The sequence below is a fragment of the Pygoscelis adeliae genome, unplaced genomic scaffold (genome assembly GCF_000699105.1).
Source record: "Pygoscelis adeliae isolate BGI_AS28 unplaced genomic scaffold, ASM69910v1 Scaffold85, whole genome shotgun sequence".
Lineage (NCBI taxonomy): Eukaryota > Metazoa > Chordata > Aves > Sphenisciformes > Spheniscidae > Pygoscelis > Pygoscelis adeliae.
The window spans coordinates 2,299,821-2,317,635 of record NW_008824900.1 but is presented as its reverse complement, the minus strand read 5'-3'; the positions used below and the strand labels follow the sequence as shown (position 1 = coordinate 2,317,635).

At 36.1% G+C, this 17,815-nt stretch overlaps 1 protein-coding gene and 1 long non-coding RNA gene across 8 annotated transcripts in view; one reads left to right on the top strand and one right to left on the bottom strand.

Annotated features, from left to right (window-relative positions):
* The window catches only part of LOC103917551, a 34,769-nt gene extending 32,940 nt beyond the window's left edge, over positions 1 to 1,829 (top strand). The window contains exon 3 of the long non-coding RNA XR_663632.1: positions 1,311 to 1,829. This is a non-coding gene — a long non-coding RNA (uncharacterized LOC103917551). The remainder of the gene's footprint in view (positions 1 to 1,310) is intronic.
* Positions 1 to 17,815, bottom strand: part of RBFOX1 (RNA binding protein, fox-1 homolog (C. elegans) 1) — a 271,893-nt gene that overhangs the window by 215,746 nt on the left and 38,332 nt on the right. The window lies entirely within an intron of this gene.

Genomic DNA, 17,815 nt, shown 5'->3' with positions numbered 1-17,815 from the left:
AACAGGAGCTGCTTAAGGGTCAGGAGAGCAAGTCAATTTTGAAGAAAGATAAAAGAACTGTCATGTATATGATTGCTTCTGAAAGAGAAGAGGGCAATCCTGCCTTGTTATCATCAGTTAATTAGGCACTACAGTCAGGCATGCATACACTGCAACATTTGCCATGGTAATCAAATGTATTATTCAAATGTGAAACAAAACAAAAGCAACTGCAACTCTGACAGGGAAGAATACAATCTGCCCACACAAAGGTGCTGAATTAACTTTATGTAAGAGTTAAAAGGAAGCTCAGGAATATGTTATATTAACTTTCTCAAACAGCACTGCCTTTTAATTCAGACTACAGTTCCACTTCTAAAGAAAATACTCTTTTCAAAATTTGATTCACATGCAAGGTGGTGACCTTTGCAAGCAAAGACAAGGGTAATGAAAAGCAATTGATAATGCAGTAGGATCCTGTTATGTCTTTAATATAAATATGACAGCGAGACTAACAAATGCACTCTTGACAAAGCATGCTATCTCATGAGTCAAAAAAAAAGGAAAAGAAAGCAATATACAACATTTTCCCTGTCCTGAGCTATAACTGCAAGCAAAAATAAAACTAACTGCTCTGCAAATGTGATGACACCATGTGATAACTACCCTTTCCATCTCACTAAGGCTTATACCACGTTACTATACAACCAGTCTTTTTTCAGTTTAGACAAAATGGATGCTTTTGGTCTGATTTTTATTCTACTGGACAGAAGACATCCAATACTAAGGTCAGTAACAAAATTAGGATATTAGCCAGGGAATGACAGCGAGCTAATGGTTTCCCATTTCTTAATATTAAACTTTTAGACAACATAGTTTTCAGATCATCTGTTTCCTTTACACAAGTAAAGATCAACAAGAAAAATCCCACTGGACTTCTTTCAATTTAGCCAAACTGTATGTCCCTAAAGTGGTGACTCTTCATATAAAATGCATGCTCCCTGCTATGACTAAGGAAAGGGAGAGCAGGGCATGCCACCTCATTCGAACTTGTAGAAAGACTGGGAGAGTTGGGAGAGATTAATGCCAATTAGGTGATATTGTTCCTTGTCTCAATCAGTAAAACAGTGAGGGACGTGGAGAACAGCAGATGCAGTCGGACACAAGCACCCTAACATCCCTTCTCCCTGTGCATAGGAGGCTCTGAATTACCATCGTGTGTTGCTTTTCCAAGCTCCCAGTTCTTCCAAAACAAATGCAACAAAGGAACATCTGAAATTGTGATAATTTCCCAGTACTTCGTAATCCCCTGCCTCCTCCCTTTTTTGTAGCATGGAAGCAAGCCATCAAGGACAGGGACTCCTCAAACCAGCACAATCACCACTGACTCCGATCTGTCAAGTCACAGTCTGATAAACCTGAACTAAAAAGCAGACAGTAGGCTGTCTTCTGTTGGATGGAGCATTCCCTGTAGCTCGAGACCTACTTCTGCAAGACTAGAATAAAATTTATACTTTCTCATGCCCATGTTGCAGAATCTCCTCTGCAGTTCCTCAGACATTTTTCAACTTCACGTTCTTGCATGATAACCATGGCTTTCTCATTTTGCCAAATAATATTCAAAATGCAATAAAGAAAAAGATCTTTGCTGAGTATGCAGGTACTGAGCAACTTCAATGATTAAATTATTCTACAAATATCAGTAAAAAGAAGCAATAAAAATACAAAATCATGTAGCAGAGTATTATCTATTATGCTATTATTTTGAAGACAGCTGCCATCAAGAGATATATATCCATAGTGAAAATCAATGCAAACAAAATACATCTAATAAATCTCTATTAATTTTTTGAATGTCTCTCTTTTCCAGTCCCTCCTTTTCCTGCGCAATATTCTCAATGTTTGACTATCTCAATCAAATGCTATAGGAGAAAATAACATGATACAGAAGTCTCACTTCTGATCAAATTAGTCTAACATGGATCAATATGAAACCTTAGTGCATCTGCAATCTCAGAGTCTTCAGTGTCCAGGCATACAGTAATCTGTGAGAAAGTAGTAATATCTGTTTCTTTGGCACGGAGATTTTCTTTTAGTCAGTCTGTCACTTCCCATTTCAGTTAACAAAATGTTGAATGCAGCTCATCCTTGGACAAATATTACAGCTCTATAGAGTACAAAATGGGAGGAATTGTTTCAGAGTGAAGATTTAATACAAGAACAGATCTGCAAGAAATTCCACAAACTTCAGAAGACAGATACGTAAATATGAAAACATAACACTATATATATACACATTATTTTTCCATAATCCTTTCAGAAATGCCTAAAATTTATTTTGGAAGAAAAAAGCATAATAATAAACAACATGGAAATGAAACAAACCAAACAAATCAACTTGAGGCAATTCAACTTTCTGGCCTTGCAAAGAGGCGCTGTTTTTCCTTCTAATCAATGCAAATGTTTACAGTGATCACAGATAGAAGACCTGACTACTAAATCAGTTAAACATTCATCTTGCTAATACAAACAAGTACGTTTTCATAATCTAAGGATGCGAGTGTCTTGTAGTCAATACACAAAACATCTGGATTGATGAGTGGTGTGGGTACATACCAAAAAGCTAGTATTCTGCAAAATTAAGTCCATTTATTCCTCTTCACATTTTACTGCATTTACAACTGTCAGACTTATTTAGCTGGAATTTAAAGTGACAATGAAGCAATTAATAACCACCTGAGATTCACAGTTCACTGTGTTTGTTACCCGGTTTACATCTGCACTGCCTACTGTTTCAGAGACTCTCACTGAAACCTTGGGGACCTTTGTCAAGGATTAATAACAATACTCATCCCATGAAAGCTCATACAGCTATTTGATATGTAAAGAGAGGAATGGCTACATATGGAAAATCAGCAGCATTCCTGTCACACTAAAATTGTTTAAATATATGAAATTAACCAAAATTTTTTCCTTTCTTACTATTCTACCTGGCCAAAAAAATTTAAAAAAAGAAAGCAAAGCGAAACACCCTTTCACTTTTCATCCTGTAAGGCAGCTACATCTTTTATGTCACATACTAGGACTTCTCAGACATTGTTTTGTATCCACCCAAACTTTTTCTGATTGCTGCTGCTATGTGGAAACACCTTACACTACACATAAAGAAGCAGTGAGGACATACAATTCTCATCATTTAAACAGAAACATCCATCTCTCTTTGAGTACAATTTAGTTCTTTCAGAGCTTTCAGCCTTACTTTACTGGGCAGGTTCTGAGATAGGACTGGCATGTAGCACATCCTGCTCTCCCTCTGAGTTACAGAAGCTCCACCCTTCACTCAGGCACTCCAAACAGAAACAGGATTCCCCCAATGGGGGTCTGGATGCAGGACTGTGCATCGGATAACATTTTTTTTTTAGTTTGAAGATATGCATTAACCTCTGGTTATCTGTGGTTGCTTATGTCATCAGATAAAACCAAAACAAAGTCTGTCTTTTCATGGAATACCATGCAAAATTAGTTGAAAGACAAATATGAAATATGAAATTTAAATAAATTACTTCTCCACAAAAGTAATTCTTACACCTATTAATTTCAACAAAGAGGTGACAAGCTTAATTTTTTTCCATAATTAAAAGTAAGAGTTTAGTATACTTTTTTCCTTAGATATTTAAAATATTTAACAAAAAAAATAATCAGCTATTCACTACCCTAACTTTCTGATCAGAGTTTTTTTCAAAAACTGAACATGAAATTTTAAAAGCAGTGTACAAAAATAATTCTATCTTAAATAACTCTCATCTTAGAGAGATTTCCATTTGAAGCACTTTTTAGTGGTAATGGAACTAACTTTGTAAATCTTCCTGTCCCCACAAAAGAGAAAAAACGTGTCATAAGTAGCAGAACTCGTTGACAGCATATACAAACTTCTACAAATAAAGTTGGGCTTCCATATCTGCATAATTCACAGATGTCAGTTAAATCTCTCCAGAAAATCTTCAAAGTATAAAGCCAGAATTGTCAGATTATATGACACTTTAAAAGTTCAAATAGCACACATCCTCTTTCAAATTCCCAAAGTTGTAATATTTTTTATTGATGCACAACATAAAAACTGATTTTCAAGAATAAGGGTCAACGTGGCACCACAGCATCATTACAAGGAACTGAATTTAATATTTCAGCGTCTTAATTTTAAGATATTGCAGTTTTATAATTTTTTTTCCACACTTTAATTTGTTTATTAGGCAAATACCATATCAAAGCAGTGAGACTAAAGAGAAATTTCATGCTCTTGAACTTCAGTAAGGAATGCCCACCAGCAAGAAAGAAAATACAATACAATCTTGAATTTCTAAGGCTCATCTCAGTCCCAATGAGAGCAGGTAGGTGATGCTTAGAAAAATACAGATGTCTGGGAAGACTAAGTGCATTATGAGAAGCTTTTATTTCACATGACTATTATTTCCTGATTATAAAAGTGTCACGTGATATTTTTTTCTACATCAGCAAGAAATAACAACACTTTGGGATTTTAACAGTTTCTCTGAATGTGTAAAATAAATGAAACATACAGTATTCTGCATTATCTTTCAATGGGATTGTGCTCCGAATAGGTATGGATATGATTACAGTATTAGCTTTTCCTCTTTTGCATTTAGAACATTTTTCCCCTGCTTACGCTGATAGAATTAAAAAAAAAAGTATCCTCAATCCACTAAAATAAATACTTCTGTTATATTCTGTTGCTTCAACAATGAATAAAGCAACCATGCAGGTTTATAATATCAATTCACAGGGCTCTTTCTGCTTCAGTGAACTGTTACTGAAAGGTTCAGAACAAAGCTACAGGCAGATCGGACAAAGCTGCTCTAACAGGATTTACATTATACTCAAACTGATAAGACCACATCAGAGAACTGCTCAATCTTCAGTACCTTTGATTAGAATAGCACAAGGACTGTGAGTATTTTGGCTCTGAGCACCTGATCACAGCATCTGTATTACACCTACTAGCTTAAATGTTGATCTAATCTTACATCGGTAGGATAATTTATGTTTCCTCTTTTTCCTTTCCTCCCTCTCTGTCAAGTACATTGGGATGGCAATAAAATGGGAACCCAGGAAAGCTATAGTAATGTTGAGCTATCTATTATACACATACAGTTATAAAAAGAAACAAAGTACTTACATACTAACATTTTTTGAGATCTAAAGTAAGTAAAATATTCTATATTTGAATAACTAGTTGACACTTTTTGGTGGAAGGAGGGAGACACAACAAGGAGGATCATATCCCAAGGGAAGGCAAACATAATGCTTGATAAATAATTAATTAAATACCTCCAGGTGAAGTCACTGCCATGGATTTCTTACAAGCAAGGAGTTTCTTTGTGCAGACTTAGCTACACTCACATTTCTGAATATATTTCTGCTTAAAGTAACAGCTACATTTCAATTCTTTCCTTCCTTTTCCCTTAATCACATTTATCTTTGCAATCCACACTGATTATGCCAGACTACCCCAAAGAATCTTTTTGTTTCATTTTTGCTGTTGAACATTCAATAAACATTCAAATATAAACTATTTGTGCATGACAATAAACTCAAGGCTTTAATTTAATAAAGCACAAAAGAAAACAACACAGCATTTATAGAATGTAATACTACCATTTAGTGATTAGTGATTACCTGCTACGAGGTTAATCCCTTTAAGTTCCTTGCCCAATGCAGTAGCTAATACAGTTTTTTTGCATCACCAACACTAGCAGACGCCGATTACACCTTTTCTGGCAACCGATACCGCATTGTCCATGATACAGCCTTTTTGACTTAAACCATACTAGTACTTGAGCAACAGTTCAAAAATAAGTATAGCAATTAAAATGCACATTGGTTTTTATGTCATAAGCACAATGGCTGAACTCACCAGGGAGGCAGGATAGAAACTGCTCTGCGCCAAGTCTCTGAATTGATTCCTGCGCTACGAGTGCTGTTTGCCTGAGCATTTTGAACTGCACTGTTGTGATCAGTCACAAGTTTGGGGCTCTTATTACCTCAAGCAAACCTTGCTTTTTGGAAGCCCATTTTCTTCCCAGAATGAGACAAAACCTGAAACAGAACTGACTTGTGATATACAAAACTCCTGACTCAGCAAGACAAAAAGCAAACAAAGGAAAGAAACATCTTTACCAAAGTTACTAGGAATAAAGTGTCTATAGCAACTTTGCTTATTGGAATGAAAAAAATAAAACAAAACCCAAAGCAAAACAAAACCACCAAATTCACTAAAGTTTAATAATTTGAACATCTCACTAAAAAAATACCCCATCACCCAAAATTAAGACAGCAAAATAGTGGAATATTTACAAAAGTCTATAACTACTTGTTAAAACAGTTTATTATTCACCTATAGCCTGTTGTGCTGGTTCTGGCTGGGATAGAGTTAATTTTCTTCATAGCACCTAGTATGGGGCTGCGTTTTGGATTTGTGCTGGAAACAGTGTTGATAACACTGGGATGCTTTTGTTACTGCTGAGCAGTGCTGACACAGAGTCAAGGCCTTCTCTGCTCCTCCCCCCCCCCCACCAGCCAGCAGGCTGGGGGGGCACAAGAAGCTGGGAGGGGACACAGCCGGGACAGCTGACCCCAGCTGACCAAAGGGATCTCCCACACCATATGGCATCATGCTCAGCATATAAAGCCGGGGGAATAAGAAGGAAGGGGGGACATTCAGAGTGATGGCATTTATCTTCCCCAGTCACCGTTACACATGATGGAGCCCTGCTTTCCTGGAGATGGCTGAACACCTGCCTGCCGAGGGGAAGGAGTGAATGAATTCGTTGTTTTGCTTTGCTTGTGTGCGCAGCTTTTGCTTTCCCTATTAAACTGTCTTTATCTCAACCCGCGAGTTTTCTCACTTTTACCCTTCTGATTCTCTCCCCCATCCCACCGGGGGGGAGTGAGCAAGCAGCTGTGTGGGGCTTAGTTGCTGGCTGGGGTTAAACCACAACACCTGTTAATGAATATCTTTGTGTCATAAGAAAAAGTGCATTTCTGAGAACATGATACCCATGAATGATGTCACTCTGTATCAAATTGTTTGATTCCTAGTGCTTAGTTACAAAGAAAAGAGGTATGCTCTTAAACGCGTAGGGAAGATGCTCCTGCTTCTGAAAAAGGTTTTAATGGCTGTATTCATGAAAGCGTGCACACATGTTCTAAGCAACTTCCACTTAAGCTGTAAACTTTGCTTTGGCTGTATGTTCTTTGGCAGCACCTGGTGGTATTTGGATAAAACTACAATAACGTAAAAGAAAAATTACTACAACTCTAGTACTTTTTCTATAAATACTTCTGATGAAGTTACTTCTTAAACTATTCAACAAAGCACAAACTTCAAGTTAACATGAAAATAATTTCTTGTATTTTACAAAACATCAGTGGGTATTTTTGTAATATCAAATACCATATTATGATAACTACAATATCTAGCTTTAGTCTTGAGATTAGTATGCAGACTGTTTTGCACTATTTTAGTGAAAAAAGAACAGTTAATAAAATAAAAAAATGCCATCCATTTAATACAACCTGGAGGAAAGAAAAGGTTTCATATTTGCAATAAATTAACTCTCACTCACAGCAACAGATCAAGTAAACTGACATCTCTAAACAAAAAAATACTATGAAATAACACACATGTTTTTAAAGACATTTTAGAGAAAGTATCTGACCACATTTTGTACTTGGCTCTGTCAATGACTGGTAAAACCTTTTCAATTTAGTCATTAGCAGGGAGCAATCATTCAAACTAAACAGAGAACTAGTAGGTAATTAGATATTATCTGCTTGTGGTGCACAGCTTCCAAAGTTATAATGTCCTATCAAAAAGTATTCACATGGGTAGGGGGGGGGGGGGGGAAGGGGACTTCTCCTCAAAGTAATACTATAGGAAGTATTTAGCATAATATGAGCCAGTGGCTGTCAAATTACTCTCGTTTGAAATACTTTAATTAACAGAAGGGAGCCTAACATACTTACCACAGTTAGCCACTTGTATTCAAATTATGCTGAAGAGTTTTGAAGCCCAGAAACATCTTTTCTCCCCCCCGCCCCCCAAGCACTGAAACACAGCAGCATTTTACCCCAATAACAACTTTTAAAAAGCATTTGCGATTTGATTTATTTTCTCTTTATACAGTCTCAGAATAAATTAATGAAGAAAACTACTGACACAGGTGAGATCATCTTTTACAGAAGACTTTCAACTTATTAAAATTTATGTTAAAACAAAACATGATGTTAAGTAGTAATTGTACTGATGACCAATATTCACACTTTTTGTACCAGTCTCTTCTATTGAAAACAATTTTGGATTCTTATGTTTATAAAAGCACTGTCCCCTTTGTAATTTGGCTTTGAGATGTCAAACATTCTTGTCAAGCAGCATTCAGAAATACAGCAGGAGTTACTTTACAACCACGTTCTAAAATACCTTGCAGACCATTGCTCATCATCCCAGTCTATCTTTGATATATTCATTTTACAAACAGGTAATACCGTATGCTGAAAGCTAATCCAAGATGTGGGATGTATGGCAATAGGTTACTAAAGTATTACCATGACACAGAGTTTTCTGGCAAGCACAGACATAACACTATCCATTTAAAATTAAGATCTAAACTTTAAACAACAGGACCACTTATATTTTCTCCAGTGCCTTTCACCTGAGCATTATAAATTACTTCACAGACATTAAGAAACTGAACCTCACAAAACCTCTGAGAGATCTGACAAAGGGTTTAATGTGTATCACTTAACCCACCACTTAAATGCCACCACCTTTCAGGTGAAGCATTTATATTTACAGATGCACCAGGACATCCTACAACTGCTTTTGACAGAAAATGAAGGGAAAAACCTGCATCCTGTTAAAAAAAAAATTACACCTTTAGTGTCATGGTGTTTGACTGTGATGTCTCATAACCAAAAGCAGATGTGACTTCAGCATCCTGTCGTTACTAAGAACCTCCGATAAACCTTTTTGCATGTTTTCTATTCTGTTGGAAAGTTTGCAAAGCTATCATTAACATCAGATGCTTTAATGAATCAAGACAAGGCCAGACTAATTTCAGATTTGTGAGCTGGTACTGTGTGTCTCTCCAAAATAAGCACTGCACAGGTTCACAATACGTATTGAGGATACAGTCCAATCTGCATGACCACACGTTTCCACATTGCCGATATAAAAAAAAATTACCTCTTTACATTCTGTAACTCAGCATCTTGCAAATCTAGGGTAAATAAAATTTTTAATTAACAGTTTTAGGCTTTTTTTGTTCTCAGTTCAACTACCTTAAGAAAAGCTTTTTTCTAACTTTTCAGTGGCATTATAACCTCTTTTTCTTTCAATAAACAAGATTGGTGCAATTTAGATCATGCATATCTGTCGTTTACTTTAGATTTGCTGTCAGGGAAAAGGGAGAAAGGTAGTAGACAAAAGGTCCAGCAACTGGAGTTCAAGATTCAATTTCTTTAAATGCATTTACTTGAAGGCTCTAAAAGCCATGTTATAGTTTAATCTTCCCCAAACCATTCCGTTTCTGCTAGATTTAGCACTTTTGTCCCTTTGTATTCACAGACTTCACATAGCTTCTCCCAGGCTGGCAGGCCAACATATTAGAAATAAAATGCAATTCTGGTATCTGACACTTCAATTTAGCTTCTTCAGTAGCAAAGATCATCAACTACACTGCTTTCTCCCATGACAGAAGATCACCTAAATATCACTTAACTGATGCGAGCTCTGTTGGTAATGCATACACTGTCTCCCCACTACATTACCACCATGCTGCCTAGAACAAAAATCAATTTTTAATTGACTGGATTATTTGAGGAATGTGGCCCATCCACTGTGCACTGCTGATAGATTCTCCTAGTTTTCCTGTCAGCAAAGACTGTAAAATTTCAAGTATCTCCAATACAGTAATTCAAGGATTTATCCAGAAGCCATATGAACAGAACAACATCACGTTTTTTTCAGTACTACCCCTCCATTTCTCTCTTTCCTGACTAGCAAAGTTAGGTCTCTAAACCAGAGTACAAATGAAAAAAACACTGACATAGAAAAGATCATGAGATTTTCATTGAAATGAAAATTTTGCAAAGGATGCAAATGGATAAGGAACACAGAGGACTATGGTGGACTTGAAAAATTCCTTTTAAGTTTGGCACTGAAAGTATGCCAGTGGATTACGGAGTATCAAATCTGCAAGATTCAAGAACAATCTGCAATACCTGGCCCCAGCAGCAACCAAAGCACGATTTCTCAGCTAAGTATACTGTTTTCTTCAGTTATCATTGCTGCCTTGAGATATAAACCCAAGCAGTTAAGGCTTGACAAAGGGTTGACATTAAAAAGAACCATTATACAAATTAAAATACAGAGGTGAGTGGGTATAAAACACTTGACACTATCAGTAAATATTGCATTAAGCAAATTTATGAAACACAGTGTAAGGTATTAATTGACTATTTTGTACAGAGATTTAAAAAGTTTCTACCACTTCAAGGAGTTTTCTGACAGGTTAGGTGTATAATTTTACTAACTTTTATCTCTCCCTTTCTTACTGCTCAGACAAAAGGCAACTGCACTGATGTACTAAACAGAAAATTCTAGCCTCGAACTGTAACCCCTTCCAGCATACTCAAGTGCCAAATTCTACACCGTGCTCACGTTAGTTTTGATTGACTTATTCTGACCAATGTCAAAAATTAGTACAGTTCCAGAAATCACAAATTTAAGACACTACTTCTTGCCAGTAAAGATATATATGAAGATACTTTTGGCTTCTTCACTTTCTGAGTCTCACTTCACAAAGGTCCAAAATACATATTTTTCTTTAACCGCATGCGTTGGAGCTTGACTAAGTGGTCAACCGGATGTTGTTTTTTCATGTTCTCTGTGCATCACTTCATGAAAGTACCAACATTACTGGCATTTTATAGTAACATTACATAGTAACATTATTGGCATTTTATGCCATAGTCTGCTGGACCATGTTCAGCCAGCGCAGCTGCATTTCAGGAAGTCAGTCCCTGACCTAATCCTCTGTGAGACTACTATGCAGCCGCCCCTCCCGGCCCAGGAAAGAGGGTATTGGAAAGCAAGCTGGCTGAAGCACTACTGCTTCTTTTATAGCAGTGGTGCTCTCTCTCGTCAGTTTAAAATGTTGGCAAAAGCATATATCCTCAGAGGTTTCCTGGCTGTCTCTTAGGCTGTTATGATTCTCCTATCACTGCTACCAGATCTGTACATTGTTGGACTACCTGCAGTACAAATATTAGCAAATTAGGTACAGTCATATCTCTACCCAATAAACTAGAACACATGGTTCAGAGGGGGGTTTGTGCTGGCTTTACGAAAGCTGGGAGAAGACAGAAATACCTGATCTTGCATAAAGTTAGAGTGACACAGTAAGAGAATGCCTGATTTGGGTTACACCCGTCAGTACAAAGTGAGCCTGTCGAAGTTTCTATCACATCAGCACCTTGTACCACGTTAGCATGGCATTTCTGATGCAGTACTAAAAATCCTAAGAGCCAGACTTCCTGGATCATCAAACCATATCCTGTATATTTGCTGTCAAAATTCACAGATTCTGGAACTTGATATTCACAGAAAACTCTCCTCCTCCACTTTAACAACATACACAAACTTTGTTTTTTTCAGAGCTCCATCCACTTTCGAGTTGCTCCATGAGCTCCAAAAGTAAAAAAGAACAAAGAAAATATTTCAACTGATTTTTTTGGTTTTATTTCCTGGTGATTCATAGCAGTAACATACCCAAAGCTTAACCAGATGTCAGATAAAAACAAGCCACCTTTAAATATGCAAAACAATCCAGGTCTCTGAATATTTCAGTAATTGTCAATCATCATTCTAGAAGAAGTGTGCATTTAAAACTAAATTTATGCTTTGAAACAAGACAAAAGCACGATTAAAATTACTTTAGAATACCAGTTAAATATTAGAGTAGACCCTTTCACCTTATGTTTCAGAATCAGGAACATGTTTATGGTCCAGGTTGAAACGTGTATTTCATATGCTACTAATGTCTGCTTCCAATACACTTCTGTCTTCATCCAAATACTCTTGAACTGCTACAGCCCTAAAAGCATCCTGGATAAAATAACTATGATGTCAGGAACACACAGAATGAATCTAGGACATAGCAAATTTCTACTACTGTCTTTTAAATACGTTCAGAAGAAGTGTTCTGTGACTCTAAAAATACTTTTTAATATGAAGTAATCCAGGAGGGAATCTTCTTAACCTATGGATTTCATACAGACTTGAAATTTCTGTTCTCCAGTTCACATGAAAATAAAGGACAAGGCTTGTAGCCCAGTATAGGTGTACTACGCTGGCTTTCATAATGTCATATCAAGAATTAATTCAGCTTAGTAACTGCAAAAACAGAAGCCATTGAAATCTATGGTTTCCACAGCCTATGCTCACAGAAAAACAGTTTCCAACTCACTGATAGGCAGAGTGAGGAAATTCTCAAATATTTTCTAGATGTCTGCACATCTGCCTTGTCATCCTGCCTACATCTACCTAGCTTCAGAAGCTCAAGGCTTCTATTCAGGCTACATGATTGCTTCCCCTAAAAGTAAAGGAACTATATAGTTATCCATACATATATATTTGTTTAATATTAACAAAAAGAGAATAAACATCAAAATATAACAATAACTGAAATCCCAAATACTTGAATCACCTAAATTACTGCAAGTAATCAACGTGTGATTTACTGGCTTCTTAACAATAGCTCTATTAACTCATCTTCATGATAGGCCTTTTCAATACTGATACATAACTGAAAACAAGCTGCTTAGGAAAATGATTTATAAAAGAAAGAAACACCAACTTGCTCAACTAATATCAATTACTCGATTTGACCCATAACGTGAATGAATCTTCAAGTTAGTGTTCCATTAGCACTTTGGACTTGTATACCACAGCTTGGCTTTGCCAAATTCGCAGTGTGGTGTTATAGTCCATAGCACTTAAATGCCACTCAGTGTGTTTTAGAAGATTATAGTCAAGCTCTTGTTCATTTGCTGATCATGAGAATTGACAAATTGGGGAATTTTTTTTTCTCTTAATGAGACGAAATTTAGCTCATGTATAATTGTGACTGGGGGTACCCTGGGGATGAGTCCACAATGCAAAAGATACCAACCTTATTTTAATAAAACCAGCAATAATATGTTACTCTTACACAGTACATTCCCTCTATTAATGCTATTTTACAAGTAAAGAAAAAAAAAAAGGATAAGTTGAAATCAACATTTTCAAAGATTACTTGAATTTCTGCAGATTGATTGGGTTTTCTGAAGCATACAACATCTCTTAAAACGAAGCCTCTGTTTCTAAAATCTGGAATCCAACTGCTGAGACATCTAAGAAAACAGATTTCCCCAAACGTAAGGCAAGCATAGTAAAGCTCATACTAAAAGCCAGAAGTCCTGATACTTTGGTCTTCTGATAGTTTGCATTTGGACTTCTCATGTTCCTATGCAACTTCAGCAACTGTACAAGAATTCTGACTTGGCACTATTTTCAGATTAGAAAGCAGCCCTTCAGTAAGTGCCAAAATAAAGCTCGGCTGCATTTGATTTGATGCAATATTTGGAGTAAAACAACAGCCTAAAGGTTCCTGCTGTTCCAGGCCACGACAGTAAAACTAGGACTGAACAAGGAACATGCCAGCATACAGCAGATTTATATTCTTAAAACCTGAATTCTTCAGATTAAATGTGAATTTTAAAATCAAGTTTATATTCTTTTACAGTTGGGGGGTGCATATAAAGCACTTGTGTAAAATATTAATATTCTTTATAGCTAACAACATAACCTAAGACAGTAAAATAAAGTATCACTGAATCTCCCCCACCAAACCTTAATACTTTGTCCCTCAGATGAGCACAATTGACCCAAATGAAGAAATGACAACTTCATTAATTTCAGTATTAGCCAATAACAAAGCTGACTATTATTGTGTTTATTCCCATAAAATCAAGCAGATTACACTGGTGGGCCAATATTATAATCTCTGATTCATAGAGAAGGAAAACAAAGTTGCAGATCAGAAAAGATTTCTCCATCATTGAACAATGATCCAGTGACCAACAGCAGTATTTAAACAAAATTGTGTGTTTGTTAAAACACAACTAGCAGACTTCAGTACTTTTTGTTGTTATCCATATAGGATTTCACCCCAAAAGCTGTGGTTCCCTATCTACTGAAAGCCATTACTAAATAACCCGTGTTTTGGTCAACTGCCTTCTACTTTATTCATTTTTGCTTGATCCTTTCCAAAGCATCTTTTTTTGACTCTTTTGTAGATTACAGGATAGACTGCAAAGATGTCGCTCTTTTAGTGTTTCAAAATCCTAGATCATAGAATCATAGAATCATTAAGGTTGGAAGAGACCTCCAAGATCATCGAGTCCAACCGTCAACCCAACACCACCATGCCCACTAAACCATGTCCCTAAGCACCTCATCTACCCGTTTTTTAAATACTTCCAGGGATGGTGACTCCACCACTTCCCTGGGCAGCCTGTTCCAATGTTTACCCACTCTTTCAGTAAAGAAATTTTTCCTTACATCCAATCTAAACCTCCCCTGGCGCAACTAGATGTTGCACAGAAAAAATTTTGAAGACACTTGTGTCAGCTATTAGCAGAATCTTCTGTGCAATTTTTCAGCGCATGTTTTTGTTCTTTGTATTATGTATTAAGCTTCTATATTACAGTTTTCTAAAATGCTACTTCAAACAAGTAATGATGGCAAACAGTATCTGCTTCTGGCTACTTGCAGGCTGGACTCTGGCTTTTAACTCACACAGATTCCTTTGACCTATTTTACTTACTCCCTGTTTAATTGTTTCTGATAGCAAGTCTATGCCCATCCTTTACAGTTTACAGAGCTGTAATTCCTTCATCACATTCCAAATATGTTTTTCTTTAGCTGCAGTCCCTAACAGCAACACCGTTCCTCTCCTCCCATCATCTTACTGCTTTACACTACAAACACTTATGAATTTAATTTAGGTATACAAACTGGTAAAAATATTTGGTATAACTCAGGCATTTTTTCTTCTCTATTTCAAACATTCATTTAATATTGCTAGTCTATTAATCTGATGAATGCTAAGCTAAGTACAGGACAATGTGCAGATACCTAATTTTACCCAGAGGGAAACAAAACAATTTCCAAAAAGCCATCACTTACTACAGCTCTCTGTTGATACTTCAGAAATGCATTTGTCCCTTGGATATATTCAGAAAGCATTCTGCAAGTCTACAAATGCATCTTTTTAATAACAGCACCACATAATTCTTCAATGCTACACAGAGATGAAAAAGTGCAAATGTTTTATCTATCCCCAAAACAAAGGTAATAAGCCTTTGTCTTTGCTTTTGTTGTGCATGCTTTAAGCATTTACCTTAATGAGCTTTGTTTCTTTGTACCTCTGGAGATTAGTATTCTGCCCAACAAAACAATTTATTGCCCAAAATGTTACTACTGCTGATAAAATCTTAGCTTCTCCAATACTTCTGGCTTGACAGCTAATACCCTAATGTTTCATTTACAGTTGAACAAAGCAGCTTATCTCTACTAAAAGGGGAATTAGTTAGTAGTAAGAAATAATTTCAATCATCTGTTCTGCTTCCAAAGTAAAGTGATGACTTGTGCATTCTTGCTTCTATCTGATGACAGGTATGTTGCAGTTCTTGGAATACAGAACAGGTCTGTCACATAAGCTTTGTAATTTGTACAATGCAGCTACATGGATTAGGGAAGAGTCAGGTCTTTGCTGTCAAAAAAATCTGCAATCAGCAGTATGCAGTAGTCAGCACTTTTACTTACAGATAGGGCACGGACCCAAGGGAAACAAAATCAGTTCTGATCAATAGCTTCGTTTTGTACCTGCAACTCTTTGTAATATTCCAACAAGTATATGTATATGTGAAAATCCCTGTTAATAACAGAATAGATTTTGTTGACAAAAATCATACTCTAAGGTGTGTGCTTTGCAAAAATGGCTTTGATTATCACCTTACTACGTAACTATCTAATTATTTATATCTCCAGGAATGAAAATCTACTAGGATTTTATCTACATATCATACACATCAAATCAGTTGTGGAATTCCTATCCAGAGTAGTTGATATATGCTTGGAAATCGCTATGGCAAAGGACAAAGACTGATTTTTGCTTGATGTCTGAATGACCTTCTTATCCCAACATCATTTTTTCATGTTGTTACAGAATAAGGTCACCTGAATACTTCGGGGAAAGCAGCATAACATTTGCCCACACTGTATTTTCTCTGTACATTTTCTCTGCACTAATATTTTTTGTAAGTAGTAATTTCTTTTGCACCGAGTTTAGAAGAATTACAGAAGTAATTAGAACTGTACTGCTATTCTTGAGTTCTCTAATATTTGGTTCTTTCATTGGGCACCACAATTTATGCAAGCATAAGAATTTATAGCTAATACTTTTTAAATTCAGTATCAGTTTTATCAGAAAAAAAAGAAGTTACAGATTTCAGGTGGCACTGGTAGGAAAAGCTGTGGTTGGAGGCAAAAGGTGTGTTATATTAAAATATCAATACCAGAAAATAAACCAAAATTAAAATAATCCTTCAGAATTAACTGGAAAGACATTACATGACAATCTAATATTAATTTCAACTAGTACATATGTATTTTCCATATAGTCAGTGATATATATCACTGATTTCGTTCAGCTTGATATTCTAAGACACAGTGACCACATTACACATACGTGCTGAATTTGTGTTAACACTGCAAAATTTCCATAAGTGTGAGTTAGGGAAAATGTGGCGATGGTCTTAAGCACCACACAATAAAACGAATTTTCCATTATGACAGTACTGTGGCTTTGGTCTCTACCTTCTCAGAAATTTCAAAAAACTAGAGGGTACAGTGGCAAGAGGCTTGTCAGAAGTTAAATGGACAGCACCACTGATTGCAAAGTTTACTTTTTTTTTCTTTTAGGTAATGGAAATTATAATTTATCTATTTGATAGCAAATCTTTACTTCAGCCTGATAGACAGAGTGCTCAGAAAATACACATCTGATTTCTTCTTATGCAATAATGCTAAGTTAACTAGGCATGAGAAAGAGGCACTGTCATTTTGAAATCCTGCTATATAATCCTTCATTCAGAACTTTCACTCTGTTATGTCTTAATGGCGTTCCAAAGGATTTGAAATTAATTGTGCATTTCTTTCTGAGATTCTTTTTAATCGTATCTCACATCCTTACTTTTCAATCAGAACTAGATGTCATAAATAAATTTAAAAGTTAAATTATAATATACAGTACTGTTATACTAATACTATAAAGGCATCCAACATTTGTCATCATGTATGATACCAAATTCAATCTTTCTACAACATGCATTTCACTGTCCACTTTACCTGCAGTTATATGCTCTCTCCCAACTCTCAAGAGATGCTAGACCATCTTAGCATTTTTCGTACTCCTCTGTTAGTCCAGGAATCTGATCCAACTTTATATGGCTAAAAGGTCAGTTTGTTCCTCTGCTGTGAGAGGTTACTTTATTTTACTTCCATGTGTCTTATGTTGGTTGTAAAAAGACTGAATGCGCTACGCAGCCTTTTTAACTGAGGGATGTATTTCTCAAAAAAATTGTGATATTACAGTGGATAATATTACATGCTGATTTACCCAAAAAGCCATTTACTAAAACCTGAATTTATACT